Raw genomic sequence first — 15,722 nt, 5'->3', positions numbered from 1 at the left:
AACAAAGGCGAAAAAAATAAAAATCAGCTGCAGCGGGAAAGGGTTAATGTCAGCGCCATGACAGCACACACCGCCGTACACAGGCAGCAGACAGTGAGAGCAGCGGGCTCCCCACACAGGCTGAGGCCGCTGCACTGTTACCACAGGTGATAACAGCTCACTGACGATGCACAAGAACAAACACCCCCCTCCCTCTATCCCGCTCCACCAATGAGATTACAGACAAAAAAACGGCCATGTGCCCGCTTTTCCAATCAGCATGCGTGTATAATGTGCACTGATGAGACGCGCGATTTCATTAGTGAACGGGCTATGTGACTGAATGTGGGCGGGTCGGTGTCTGCTGGGTAACGCAGGCCCCGCCCCCAGCGCTTGGTGTACACTCCACCGAGCCGTTGTGTATCGCAGTGTCCGGGCTTACAGGTATGACTGTGTGCTGTGCTGCGTTACGCGTGCGGCAGGTTGTGGAGCGTTTGTAGGGCGCGCAGTGGAGCCTGCAACGGTGCGTGAGAGCGGAATGGAAGGTCGTGCTGTTCGTTCTGCAGCTTACAGTAACGTTCTCCTCCATTGGTGGGCGCGAACACCTGACAGCAGCTACAGTGCTGGACCAGGGCTCCCATCATATGACCCGTGTAGAGCCCAGTACAGTGGCTGTATATGATGCCCCATGCTGCAGTGTACATGTGTGGGGACAGTATACAGTATCCCATACAGGCTGTGCTGCCCTGTGGGTCCTGGTCCCAGTACAGTGGCTGTATATGCTGCCCCATCCTGCAGTGTACATGTGTGGGGATAGTATACAGTATCCCATACAGGCTGTGCTGCCCGGGGGTCCTGGTCCCAGTACAGTGGCTGTATATGCTGCCCCATCCTGCAGTGTACATGTGTGGGGATAGTATACAGTATCCCATACAGGCTGTGCTGCCCGGGGGTCCTTGTCCCAGTACAGTGGCGGTATGGTATATGATGCCCCATCCTGCAGTGTACATGTGTGGGGACAGTATACTGTATCCCATACAGGCTGTGCTGCCCGGGGGTCCTGGTCCCAGTACAGTGGCTGTATATGCTGCCCCATCCTGCAGTGTACATGTGTGAGGACAGTATACAGTATCCCATACTGGCTGTGCTGCCCGGGGGTCCTGGTCCCAGTACAGTGGCTGTATATGCTGCCCCATCCTGCAGTGTACATGTGTGGGGACAGTATACAGTATCCCATACAGGCTGTGGGTCCCAGTACAGTGGCGGTACATGATGCCCCATCCTGCAGTGTACATGTGTGGGGACAGTATACAGTATCCCATACTGGCTGTGCTGCCCGGGGGTCCTGGTCCTAGTACACTGGCGGTATATGATGCCCCATCCTGCAGTGTACATGTGTGGGGATAGTATACAGTATCCCATACTGGCTGTGCTGCCTGTGGGTCCTGGTCCCAGTACAGTGGCGGTACATGATGCCCCATCCTGCAGTGTACATGTGTGAGGACAGTATACAGTATGCCATACAGGCTGTGCTGCCCGGGGGTCCTGGTCCCAGTACAGTGGCTGTATATGCTGCCCCATCCTGCAGTGTACATGTGTGGGGACAGTATACAGTATCCCATACTACCTGTGCTGCCCGGGGGTCTTGGTCCCAGTACAGTGGCTGTATATGCTGCCCCATCCTGCAGTGTACATGTGTGAGGACAGTATACAGTATTCCATACTGGCTGTGGTGCCCGAGGGTCCTGGTCCCAGTACAGTGGCTGTATATGATGCCCCATCCTGCGTTGTACATGTGTGGGGACAGTATACAGTATCCCATACAGGCTGTGCTGCCCGGGGGTCCTGGTCCCAGTACAGTGGCTGTATATGCTGCCCCATCCTGCAGTGTACATGTGTGGGGACAGTATACAGTATCCCATGCTGGCTGTGATGCCCGGGTGTCCTGGTCCTAGTACACTGGCGGTATATGATGCCCCATCCTGCAGTGTACATGTGTGGGGACAGTACACAGTATCCCATACTGGCTGTGCTGCCTGTGGGTCCTGGTCCCAGTACAGTGCCGGTACATGATGCCCCATCCTGCAGTGTACATGTGTGAGGACAGTATACAGTATGCCATACAGGCTGTGCTGCCCGGGGGTCCTGGTCCCAGTACAGTGGCTGTATATGCTGCCCCATCCTGCAGTGTACATGTGTGGGGACAGTATACAGTATCCCATACTGGCTGTGCTGCCTGTGGGTCCTGGTCCCAGTACAGTGGCGGTACATGATGCCCCATCCTGCAGTGTACATGTGTGAGGACAGTATACAGTATCCCATACTGGCTGTGCTGCCCTGTGGGTCCTGGTCCCAGTACAGTGCTGACACATGATGCCCCATCCTGCAGTGTACATGTGTGGGGACAGTACACAGTATCCCATACTGACTGTGCTGCCCTGTGGGTCCTGGTCCCAGTACAGTGCTGGTACATGATGCCCCATCCTGCAGTGTACATGTGTGAGGACAGTATACAGTATCACATACTGGCTGTGCTGCCTGTGGATCCTGGTCCCAGTACAGTGCTGGTATATGATGCCCCATCCTGCAGTGTACATGTGTGGGGACAGTATACAGTATCCCATACTGGCTGTGCTGCTCGGGGTCCTGATCCTAGTACAGTGCTGGTATATGATGCCCCATCCTGCTGTGTACAATTGTGGGGACAGTACACAGTATCCCATACTGGCTGTGCTGCCCTGTGGGTCCTGGTCCCAGTACAGTGGCTGTATATGATGCCCCATCCTGCTGTGTACATGTGTGAGGACAGTATACAGTATCCCATACTGGTTGTGCTGCCCGGGGTCCTGGTCCTAGTACAGTGCTGGTATATGATGCCCCATCCTGCTGTGTACATGTGTGGGGACAGTACACAGTATCCCATACTGGCTGTGCTGCCCTGTGGGTACTGGACCCAGTACAGTGGCTGTATATGATGCCCCATGCTGCAGTGTACATGTGTGGGGACAGTATACAGTATCCCATACTGGCTGTGCTGCCCGGGGGTCCTGGTCCCAGTACAGTGGCGGTATGGTATATGATGCCCCATCCTGCTGAGTACATGTGTGAGGACAGTATACAGTATCCCGTACTGGCTGTGCTCCCCTGTGGGTCCTGGACCCAGTACAGTGCTGTATATGATGCCCCATGCTGCAGTGTACATGTGTGAGGACAGTATACAGTATCCCATACTGGCTGTGCTGCCTGTGGGTCCTGGTCCCAGTACAGTGGCGGTACATGATGCCCCATCCTGCAGTGTACATGTATGAGGACAGTATACAGTATCCCATACTGGCTGTGCTGCCCTGTGGGTCCTGGTCCCAGTACAGTGGCGGTACATGATGCCCCATCCTGCAGTGTACATGTGTGAGGACAGTATACAGTATCCCATACTGGCTGTGCTGCCCGGGGTCCTGGTCCCAGTACAGTGGCTGTGTATAATGCCCCATGCTGCAGTGTACATGTGTGGTGACAGTATACAGTATCCCATACTGGCTGTGCTGCCCAGGGGTCCTGGTCCTAGTACAGTGGCTGTATATGATGCCCCATCCTACAGTGTACATGTGTGGGGACAGTATACAGTATCCGATACTGGCTGTGCTGCCCGGGGGTCCTGGTCCCAGTACAGTGGCTGTATATGATGCCCCATGCTGCAGTGTACATGTGTGGGGACAGTATACAGTATCCCATACTGGCTGTGCTGCCCGGGGGTCCTGGTCCCAGTACAGTGGCTTCATATAATGCCCCATGCTGCAGTGTACATGTGTGGGGACAGTATACAGTATCCCATACTGGCTGTGCTGCCCGGGGGTCTTGGTCCCAGTACAGTGGCTGTATATGATGCCCCATGCCGCAGTGTACATGTGTGGGGACAGTACACAGTATCCCATACTGGCTGTGCTGCCCGGGGGTCTTGGTCCCAGTACAGTGGCTGTATATGATGCCCCATCCTACAGTGTACATGTGTGGGGACAGTACACAGTATCCCATACTGGCTGTGCTGCCCTGTGGGTCCTGGTCCCAGTACAGTGCTGGTATATGATGCCCCATCCTGCAGTGTACATGTGTGGGGACAGTATACAGTATCCCATACTGGCTGTGCTGCCCTGTGGGTCCTGGACCCTGTACAGTGCTGTATATGATGCCCCATCCTGCTGTGTACATGTGTGGGGACAGTACACAGTATCCCACACTGGCTGTGCTGCCCAGGGTCCTGGTCCCAGTACAGTGGCTGTATATGATGCCCCATGCTGCTGTGTACATGTGTGGGGACAGTATACAGTATCCCATACTGGCTGTGCTGCCCTGTGGGTCCTGGACCCTGTACAGTGCTGTATATGATGCCCCATCCTGCTGTGTACATGTGTGGGGACAGTACACAGTATCCCATACTGGCTGTGCTGCCCGGGGTCCTGGTCCCAGTACAGTGGCGGTATATGATGCCCCATGCTGCAGTGTACATGTGTGAGGACAGTATACAGTATCCCATACTGGCTGTGCTGCCCTGTGGGTCCTGGTCCCAGTACAGTGGCTGTATATGATGCCCCATCCTGCAGTGTACATGTGTGGGGACAGTACACAGTATCCCATACTGGCTGTGCTGCCCTGTGGGTACTGGTCCCAGTACAGTGGTGGTATATGATGCCCCATCCTGCAGTGTACATGTGTGGGGACAGTATACAGTATCCCATACTGGCTGTGCTGCCCGGGGTCCTGGTCCCAGTACAGTGGCTGTATATGATGCCCCATCCTGCTTTGTACATGTGTGAGGACAGTATACAGTTTCCCATACTGGCTGTGCTGCCCTGTGGGTCCTGGTCCCAGTACAGTGGCTGTATATGATGCCCCATCCTGCTGTGTACATGTGTGGGGACAGTATACAGTATCCCATACTGGCTGTGCTGCTCGGGGTCCTGGTCCTAGTACAGTGCTGGTATATGATGCCCCATCCTGCTGTCTACATTTGTGGGGACAGTACACAGTATCCCATACTGGCTGTGCTGCCCTGTGGGTCCTGGTCCCAGTACAGTGGCTGTATATGATGCCCCATCCTGCTGTGTACATGTGTGAGGACAGTATACAGTATCCCATACTGGTTGTGCTGCCCGGGGTCCTGGTCCTAGTACAGTGCTGGTATATGATGCCCCATCCTGCTGTGTACATGTGTGGGGACAGTACACAGTATCCCATACTGGCTGTGCTGCCCGGGGGTCCTGGTCCCAGTACAGTGGCTGTATATGATGCCCCATCCTGCTGTGTACATGTGTGAGGACAGTATACAGTATCCCATACTGGTTGTGCTGTCCTGTGGGTCCTGGTCCCAGTACAGTGGCTGTATATGATGCCCCATCCTGCTGTGTACATGTGTGAGGACAGTATACAGTATCCCATACTGGTTGTGCTGCCCGGGGTCCTGGTCCTAGTACAGTGCTGGTATATGATGCCCCATCCTGCTGTGTACATGTGTGGGGACAGTACACAGTATCCCATACTGGCTGTGCTGCCCGGGGGTCCTGGTCCCAGTACAGTGGCTGTATATGATGCCCCATCCTGCTGTGTACATGTGTGAGGACAGTATACAGTATCCCATACTGGTTGTGCTGCCCGGGGTCCTGGTCCTAGTACAGTGCTGGTATATGATGCCCCATCCTGCTGTGTACATGTGTGGGGACAGTACACAGTATCCCATACTGGCTGAGCTGCCCTGTGGGTACTGGACCCAGTACAGTGGCTGTATATGATGCCCCATGCTGCAGTGTACATGTGTGGGGACAGTATACAGTATCCCATACTGGCTGTGCTGCCCGGGGGTCCTGGTCCCAGTACAGTGGCGGTATGGTATTTGATGCCCCATCCTGCTGTGTACATGTGTGGGGACAGTACACAGTATCCCATACTGGCTGTGCTGCCCTGTGGGTACTGGACCCAGTACAGTGGCTGTATATGATGCCCCATGCTGCAGTGTACATGTGTGAGGACAGTATACAGTATCCCATACTGGCTGTGCTGCCCTGTGGGTCCTGGTCCCAGTACAGTGGCGGTACATGATGCCCCATCCTGCAGTGTACATGTGTGAGGACAGTATACAGTATCCCATACTGGCTGTGCTGCCTGTGGGTCCTGGTCCCAGTACAGTGGCTGTATATGCTGCCCCATCCTGCTGTGTACATGTGTGGGGACAGTATACAGTATCCCATACAGGCTGTGCTGCCTGTGGGTCCTGGTCCCAGTACAGTGGCGGTATATGATGCCCCATGCTGCAGTGTACATGTGTGAGGACAGAATACAGTATCCCATACTGGCTGTGCTGCCCTGTGGGTCCTGGTCCCAGTACAGTGGCGTTACATGATGCCCCATCCTGCAGTGTACATGTGTGAGGACAGTATACAGTATCCCATACTGGCTGTGCTGCCCGGGGGTCCTGGTCCTAGTACAGTGGCTGTATATGATGCCCCATCCTACAGTGTACATGTGTGGGGACAGTGTACAGTATCCCATACTGGCTGTGCTGCCCGGGGGTCCTGGTCCCAGTACAGTGGCTGTATATGATGCCCCATGCTGCAGTGTACGTGTGTGGGGACAGTATACAGTATCCCATACTGGCTGTGCTGCCCGGGGGTCCTGGTCCCAGTACAGTGGCTGTATATTATGCCCCATGCTGCAGTGTACATGTGTGGGGACAGTATACAGTATCCCATACTGGCTGTGCTGCCCGGGGGTTTTGGTCCCAGTACAGTGGCTGTATATGATGCCCCATGCTGCAGTGTACATGTGTGGGGACAGTACACAGTATCCCATACTGGCTGTGCTGCCCGGGGGTCTTGGTCCCAGTACAGTGGCTGTATATGATGCCCCATCCTACAGTGTACATGTGTGGGGACAGTACACAGTATCCCATACTGGCTGTGCTGCCCTGTGGGTCCTGGTCCCAGTACAGTGCTGGTATATGATGCCCCATCCTGCAGTGTACATGTGTGGGGACAGTATACAGTATCCCATACTGGCTGTGCTGCCCGGGGTCCTGGTCCCAGTACAGTGGCTGTATATGATGCCCCATCCTGCTTTGTACATGTGTGAGGACAGTACACAGTATCCCATACTGGCTGTGCTGCCCTGTGGGTCCTGGTCCCAGTACAGTGCTGGTATATGATGCCCCATCCTGCAGTGTACATGTGTGGGGACAGTATACAGTATCCCATACTGGCTGTGCTGCCCGGGGTCCTGGTCCCAGTACAGTGGCTGTATATGATGCCCCATCCTGCTTTGTACATGTGTGAGGACAGTATACAGTATCCCATACTGGCTGTGCTGCCCTGTGGGTCCTGGTCCCAGTACAGTGGCTGTATATGATGCCCCATCCTGCTGTGTACATGTGTGGGGACAGTATACAGTATCCCATACTGGCTGTGCTGCTCGGGGTCCTGGTCCTAGTACAGTGCTGGTATATGATGCCCCATCCTGCTGTGTACATTTGTGGGGACAGTACACAGTATCCCATACTGGCTGTGCTGCCCTGTGGGTCCTGGTCCCAGTACAGTGGCTGTATATGATACCCCATCCTGCTGTGTACATGTGTGTGGACAGTATACAGTATCCCATACTGGTTGTGCTGCCCGGGGTCCTGGTCCTAGTACAGTGCTGGTATATGATGCCCCATCCTGCTGTGTACATGTGTGGGGACAGTACACAGTATCCCATACTGGCTGTGCTGCCCGGGGGTCCTGGTCCCAGTACAGTGGCTGTATATGCTGCCCCATCCTGCAGTGTACATGTGTGGGGACAGTATACAGTATCCCATACTGGCTGTGCTGCCCGGTGGTCCTGGTCCTAGTACAGTGGCTGTATATGCTGCCCCATCCTGCAGTGTACATGTGTGGGGACAGTACACAGTATCCCATACTGGCTGTGCTGCCTGTGGGTCCTGGTCCCAGTACAGTGGCGGTACATGATGCCCCATCCTGCAGTGTACATGTGTGAGGACAGTATACAGTATGCCATACAGGCTGTGCTGCCCGGGGGTCCTGGTCCCAGTACAGTGGCTGTATATGCTGCCCCATCCTGCAGTGTACATGTGTGGGGACAGTATACAGTATCCCATACTAGCTGTGCTGCCCGGGGGTCTTGGTCCCAGTACAGTGGCTGTATATGCTGCCCCATCCTGCAGTGTACATGTGTGAGGACAGTATACAGTATTCCATACTAGCTGTGGTGCCCGAGGGTCCTGGTCCCAGTACAGTGGCTGTATATGATGCCCCATCCTGCAGTGTACATGTGTGGGGACAGTATACAGTATCCCATACAGGCTGTGCTGCCCGGGGGTCCTGGTCCCAGTACAGTGGCTGTATATGCTGCCCCATCCTGCAGTGTACATGTGTGGGGACAGTATACAGTATCCCTTACTGGCTGTGCTGCCCGGGGGTCCTGGTCCTAGTACACTGGCGGTATATGATGCCCCATCCTGCAGTGTACATGTGTGGGGATAGTATACAGTATCCCATACTGGCTGTGCTGCCCGGGGGTCCTGGTCCCAGTACAGTGGCTGTATATGCTGCCCCATCCTGCAGTGTACATGTGTGGGGACAGTACACAGTATCCCATACTGGCTGTGCTGCCTGTGGGTCCTGGTCCCAGTACAGTGGCGGTACATGATGCCCCATCCTCCAGTGTACATGTGTGAGGACAGTATGCCATACAGGCTGTGCTGCCCGGGGGTCCTGGTCCCAGTACAGTGGCTGTATATGCTGCCCCATCCTGCAGTGTACATGTGTGGGGACAGTATACAGTATGCCATACTGGCTGTGCTGCCTGTGGGTCCTGGTCCCAGTACAGTGGCGGTACATGATGCCCCATCCTGCAGTGTACATGTGTGAGGACAGTATACAGTATCCCATACTGGCTGTGCTGCCCGGGGGTCTTGGTCCCAGTACAGTGGCTGTATATGCTGCCCCATCCTACAGTGTACATGTGTGGGGGCAGTACACAGTATCCCATACTGGCTGTGCTGCCCGGGGGTCCTGGTCCCAGTACAGTGGCTGTATATGCTGCCCCATCCTACAGTGTACATGTGTGGGGACAGTATACAGTATCCCATACTGGCTGTGCTGCCCGGGGGTCCTGGTCCCAGTACAGTGGCTGTATATGCTGCCCCATCCTGCTGTGTACATGTGTGGGGACAGTACACAGTATCCCATACTGGCTGTGCTGCCCTGTGGGTCCTGGTCCCAGTACAGTGCTGGTACATGATGCCCCATCCTGCAGTGTACATGTGTGAGGACAGTATACAGTATCCCATACTGGCTGTGCTGCCTGTGGATCCTGGTCCCAGTACAGTGCTGGTATATGATGCCCCATCCTGCAGTGTACATGTGTGGGGACAGTATACAGTATCCCATACTGGCTGTGCTGCTCGGGGTCCTGGTCCTAGTACAGTGCTGGTATATGATGCCCCATCCTGCTGTGTACATTTGTGGGGACAGTACACAGTATCCCATACTGGCTGTGCTGCCCTGTGGGTCCTGGTCCCAGTACAGTGGCTGTATATGATGCCCCATCCTGCTGTGTACATGTGTGAGGACAGTATACAGTATCCCATACTGGTTGTGCTGCCCGGGGTCCTGGTCCTAGTACAGTGCTGGTATATGATGCCCCATCCTGCTGTGTACATGTGTGGGGACAGTACACAGTATCCCATACTGGCTGTGCTGCCCTGTGGGTACTGGACCCAGTACAGTGGCTGTATATGATGCCCCATGCTGCAGTGTACATGTGTGGGGACAGTATACAGTATCCCATACTGGCTGTGCTGCCCGGGGTCCTGGTCCCAGTATAGTGGCGGTATGGTATATGATGCCCCATCCTGCTGTGTACATGTGTGAGGATAGTATACAGTATCCCGTACTGGCTGTGCTGCCCTGTGGGTCCTGGACCCAGTACAGTGCTGTATATGATGCCCCATGCTGCAGTGTACATGTGTGAGGACAGTATATAGTATCCCATACTGGCTGTGCTGCCTGTGGGTCCTGGTCCCAGTACAGTGGCGGTACATGATGCCCCATCCTACAGTGTACATGTGTGGGGACAGTACACAGTATCCCATACTGGCTGTGCTGCCCTGTGGGTCCTGGTCCCAGTACAGTGCTGGTATATGATGCCCCATCCTGCAGTGTACATGTGTGGGGACAGTATATAGTATCCCATACTGGCTGTGCTGCCTGTGGGTCCTGGTCCCAGTACAGTGGCGGTACATGATGCCCCATCCTACAGTGTACATGTGTGGGGACAGTACACAGTATCCCATACTGGCTGTGCTGCCCTGTGGGTCCTGGTCCCAGTACAGTGCTGGTATATGATGCCCCATCCTGCAGTGTACATGTGTGGGGACAGTATACAGTATCCCATACTGGCTGTGCTGCCCGGGGTCCTGGTCCCAGTACAGTGGCTGTATATGATGCCCCATGCTGCAGTGTACATGTGTGAGGACAGTATACAGTATCCCATACTGGCTGTGCTGCCCTGTGGGTCCTGGTCCCAGTACAGTGGCTGTATATGATGCCCCATCCTGCAGTGTACATGTGTGGGGACAGTACACAGTATCCCATACTGGCTGTGCTGCCCTGTGGGTACTGGTCCCAGTACTGTGGTGGTATATGATGCCCCATCCTGCAGTGTACATGTGTGGGGACAGTATACAGTATCCCATACTGGCTGTGCTGCCCGGGGTCCTGGTCCCAGTACAGTGGCTGTATATGATGCCCCATCCTGCTTTGTACATGTGTGAGGACAGTATACAGTATCCCATACTGGCTGTGCTGCCCTGTGGGTCCTGGTCCCAGTACAGTGGCTGTATATGATGCCCCATCCTACAGTGTTCATGTGTGGGGACAGTACACAGTATCCCATACTGGCTGTGCTGCCCTGGGGTCCTGGTCCTAGTACAGTGGCTGTATATGATGCCCCATCCTACAGTGTACATGTGTGGGGACAGTACACAGTATCCCATACTGGCTGTGCTGCCCGGGGGTCCTGGTCCCAGTACAGTGGCTGTATATGATGCCCCATCCTACAGTGTTCATGTGTGGGGACAGTATACAGTATCCCATACTGGCTGTGCTGCCCGGGGTCCTGGTCTCAGTACAGTGGCTGTATATAATGCCCCATGCTGCAGTATACATGTGTGGGGACAGTATACAGTATCCCATACTGGCTGTGCTGCCCGGGGGTCCTGGTCCTAGTACAGTGGCTGTATATGATGCCCCATCCTACAGTGTACATGTGTGGGGACAGTATACAGTATCCCATACTGGCTGTGCTGCCCGGGGGTCCTGGTCCCAGTACAGTGTCTGTATATGATGCCCCATGCTGCAGTGTACATGTGTGGGGACAGTATTATTATTATTATTATTATTATTATTTATTGTTATAGCGCCATTTATTCCATGGCGCTTTACATGTGAGGGGGGAATACATAAAAACAAGTACAATAATCTTAAACAATACAAGTCATAACTGGTACAGGAGGAGAGAGGACCCTGCCCGCGAGGGCTCACAATCTTCAAGGGATGGGTGATAATACAGTAGGCGAGGGTAGAGCTGGTCGTGCAGCGGTTTGGTCGATCGGTGGTTACTGCAGGTTATAGGCTTGTAGGAAGAGGTGGGTCTTCTGGCTCTTTTTGAAGGTTTAGATGGTAGGTGAGAGTCTGATATGTTGTGGTAGAGAGTTCCAGAGTAGGGGTGATGCGCGAGAGAAATCTTGTATGCGATTGTGGGAAGAGGAGATAAGAGGGGAGTAGAGAAGGAGATCTTGTGAGGATCGGAGGTTGCGTGCAGGAAAGTACCGGGAGACGAGGTCACAGATGTATGGAGGAGACAAGTTGTGGATGGCTTTGTATGTCATGGTTAGGGTTTTGTAATGGAGTCTCTGGGCAATTGGGAGCCAGTGAAGGGATTGACAGAGGGGAGAAGCTGGGGAATAGCGGGGGGACAGGTGGATTAGTCGGGCAGCAGAGTTTAAAATAGATTGGAGGGGTGCGAGAGTGTTTGAGGGGAGGCCGCAGAGCATGAGGTTGCAGTAGTCAAGGCGAGAGATGATGAGGGCATGGACTAGGGTTTTTGCAGATTCTTGGGTGAGGAATGAACGGATGCGTGAAATATTTTTGAGTTGAAGTCGGCAGGAAGTGGAAAGGGTTTGGATATGTGGTTTGAAGGAGAGATCAGCATCAAGGATTACTCCGAGGCAGCGAGCTTGTGGGACTGGGGAGAGTGGGCAGTCATTTACTGTAATTGATAGGTTCGTAGGGGGGGTCACGTGAGATGGGGGAAAGATGATGAATTCTGTTTTGTCCATGTTGAGTTTCAGATATCTAGTGGAGAAGAAGGATGAAATAGTGGACAGACATTGAGGGATTCTGGTTAGTAGGGAGGTGATATCTGGTCCAGAGATGTAGATCTGTGTGTCATCAGCATAAAGATGATACTGAAAGCCATGAGATTCTATGAGCTGTCCCAGGCCAAAGGTGTAAATAGAGAACAGCAGGGGCCCTAGGACTGAACCTTGTGGGACTCCGACAGATAGGGGGCGAGGTGAGGAGGTGGTGTGTGAGTGGGAGACGCTGAATGTCCGGTCTGTTAGGTATGATGAGATCCAGGAGAGGGCCAAGTCTGTGATGCCGAGGGATGAGAGGGTCTGTAATAATAGGGAATGGTCCACTGTGTCAAAGGCAGCCGACAGGTCCAGGAGGAGGAGGACAGAGTAGTGTCGCTTGCTCTTGGCAGTTAAGAGGTCATTGGTGACCTTAGTAAGGGCAGTTTCAGTGGAGTGGTGTGACCGGAAGCCAGATTGTAAGCGGTCGAAGAGGGAGCAAGAAGAGAGATGGGAGGACAGTTCAAGGTAGACGTGTTGTTCCAGTAGCTTGGAGGCGTATGGGAGAAGTGATATAGGGCGATAGCTAGATACAGAGGATGGGTCAAGAGAGGGCTTTTTGAGGATAGGTGTGATGGAGGCATGTTTAAAGCTTGAGGGGAAAACACCAGTTGTTAGTGATAGGTTGAAGAGATGGGTTAGGGTTGGGATGAAGACTGTGGTGAGGTTTGGGATGAAGTGGGATGGGATCGGGTCGAGTGCACAGGTGGTGAGATGTGATCTTGAGAGTAGAGTGGAGAGTCGATCTTCTGTAATGGTGGAGAAGTTGGTTTTGAAGGTGGAGGGCTGGGAAGTCGGGAGGAAGGGCTCTGGGGGTTGTTGACCAAAACTGTCCCTGATGTTATCAATTTTCTGCTTGAAAAATGAGGCAAAGTCTTCAGCTGAGATGAGTGGGGAGGGAGGAGGTGCTGGGGGGCGGAGGAGAGAATTGAAGGTGTTGAATAACTGTTTAGGGTTGTGAGACAGGGAGGATATGAGAGATGAGAAGTAGGTTTGTTTAGCTGTGGCGAGTGTGGTCTTGAAAGTAGTGAGGGACTGTTTGAATGCGATGAAATGCTCGTTGGAGTGGGATCTTTTCCATCTGCGCTCAGCAGCCCTGGAAGCTCGCCTCAGCTCTTTGGTCAGGCTGGTGTGCCAGGGCTGTCTGTTGATTTTGCGAGTTTTGGTATGTGTAAGTGGGGCAGCGGATTCCAAAGCTACAGCTATTGTGGTGTTATATAGAGCGGCAGCGTCATCCGCATTGTGTAAGGAACTTATATCTGTAAGAGGGAGGAGGGATTCGGAGAATGAGTGTAGGTCAAGGTGTTTAAGATTCCTGCGAGGGTGTGAAAGTTTGTGGGGTGGGGATTGTAGACATGGAGTGAAGAGGGAAGAGAATGTGAGCAGGTTGTGGTCAGAGAGAGGAAGAGGTGAGTTAGAGAGGTTAGATAGGGAGCAGAGGCGGGTGAAGATGAGGTCCAGTGTGTGGCCATCTTTGTGGGTGGCTGTAGAAGACCATTGAGTGAGGCCGAAGGAGGAAGTGAGAGATAGAAGTTTAGTGGCAGCTGAGAGGGAAGTGTCAATGGGGATGTTGAAGTCGCCCATGATGATAGTAGGGATGTCCGCGGAAAGGAAATGAAGTAACCAGGTGGTGAAGTGGTCAAAGAAGGTGGTGGCTGGCCCTGGGGGGCGGTAGATGACAGCCAGTTGGAGGTTGGAGGGGGAGTAGATGCGCACAGAGTGCACCTCAAAGGAAGGGAGGGTAACAGAGGGTGGCAGTGGGATTGGGGTGAAGGAGCAGGTATCTGACAGGAGAAAACCAACTCCTCCACCATGTTTGCTGCTGGGGCGGGGGGTGTGAGAAAGGTGGAAGCCGCCATACGAAAGTGCAGCAGGAGAGGCTGTGTCAGAAGGGGTGAGCCAGGTTTCGGTGATGGCGAGGAAGGAGAGTTTGGTAGTAACAAAAAGATCATGGATGTAGGAAAGCTTGTTGCAGACAGAGCGAGCGTTCCACAGAGCTCCTGTTAGTGGGACTGGGGAAGCGGGGGCTGGGTGAATGGGTATAAGGTTGGAGAGGTTACGGAAGGTTGTGATAGAGCGTGGATGGGAGGTAGAAATGACTGTGGGAATGTGGTGAGGAGGACCAGGATTTGGAGAGATATCACCAGCAGTGAGAAGGAGCAGAGAAAGTGTTAGCAGGTGGGAGCAGGAGAGGGCATGAGGGGGCTGTCTGTGTTTGGAGACAGAGGATTGTATGTTAAGGAACAGTTTTGAGGCGGAGGTGAGGTGGATGGGGAGGATTGAAGAAGAGATGAACAGTTCCTTACTAGGAGTAGGGATTAGGGGAATTAGCAGAAAGTGAAGGATTATTGGGGTGAAAGTGAAAACAAACAGAAACATTGTTTACAGTGACTGTACAGTTACCTTCAGTTCCCTTCTGGTTCAATTCTGGTTTTAATTCTTAAATTAATCTTCACACTTCTAGCACACACTTATAGCAATCACAATGCAGACTTGTACTCTGCAATATATGTACAACTAAGTGCAGTCAGGTGTGAAGCAGAGAGGAGTGGTCTCTGCTCATCTTGGCCAGACAATTAAGAGTGGACCAGATGTATATGATCAAGCCAGAGTAAACAAGGACATAAATAACACTGGGGTAAGCTGGGGTTAGCTGAAAGGCATACCATGTGAATGCTAGGTGCAGAGGCAAGTCTATGTGCAAAGCTGGGTGACGCACTGTGTGTCCTTCATAGACAGACAGCAGGAGAGCAGGAGAGCTGGGTGGATGGACAGTATACAGTATCCCATACTGGCTGTGCTGCCCGGGGGTCCTGGTCCCAGTACAGTGGCTTCATATAATGCCCCATGCTGCAGTGTACATGTGTGGGGACAGTATAAAGTATCCCATACTGGCTGTGCTGCCCGGGGGTCTTGGTCCCAGTACAGTGGCTGTATATGCTGCCCCATCCTACAGTGTACATGTGTGGGGACAATATACAGTATCCCATACTGGCTGTGCTGCCCGGGGTCCTGGTCCTAGTACAGTGCTGGTATATGATGCCCCATCCTGCTGTGTACATGTGTGGGGACAGTACACAGTATCCCATACTGGCTGTGCTGCCCTGTGGGTACTGGACCCAGTACAGTGGCTGTATATGATGCCCCATGCTGCAGTGTACATGTGTGGGGACAGTATACAGTATCCCATACTGGCTGTGCTGCCCGGGGTCCTGGTCCTAGTACAGTGGCTGTATATGATGCCCCATCCTACAGTGTACATGTGTGGGGACAATATACAGTATCC

General features: G+C 53.5%; 1 protein-coding gene across 1 annotated transcript in view; it reads left to right on the top strand.

The window, feature by feature from the left end:
- Nucleotides 1-283: 283 nt before the first annotated feature.
- CEP57L1 (centrosomal protein 57 like 1) overlaps nt 284-15,722 on the top strand; it is a 47,321-nt gene continuing 31,882 nt past the window's right edge. The window contains exon 1 of the mRNA XM_073576040.1: nt 284-423. The gene's annotated coding sequence lies outside the window, so the exon portion shown is untranslated. The remainder of the gene's footprint in view (nt 424-15,722) is intronic.

This window comes from Dendrobates tinctorius, unplaced genomic scaffold (assembly GCF_039654945.1).
Source record: "Dendrobates tinctorius isolate UK_male_01 unplaced genomic scaffold, ASM3965494v1 ptg000046l, whole genome shotgun sequence".
Taxonomy (NCBI): domain Eukaryota; kingdom Metazoa; phylum Chordata; class Amphibia; order Anura; family Dendrobatidae; genus Dendrobates; species Dendrobates tinctorius.
This window is presented reverse-complemented; position numbering and strand designations above follow the sequence as displayed.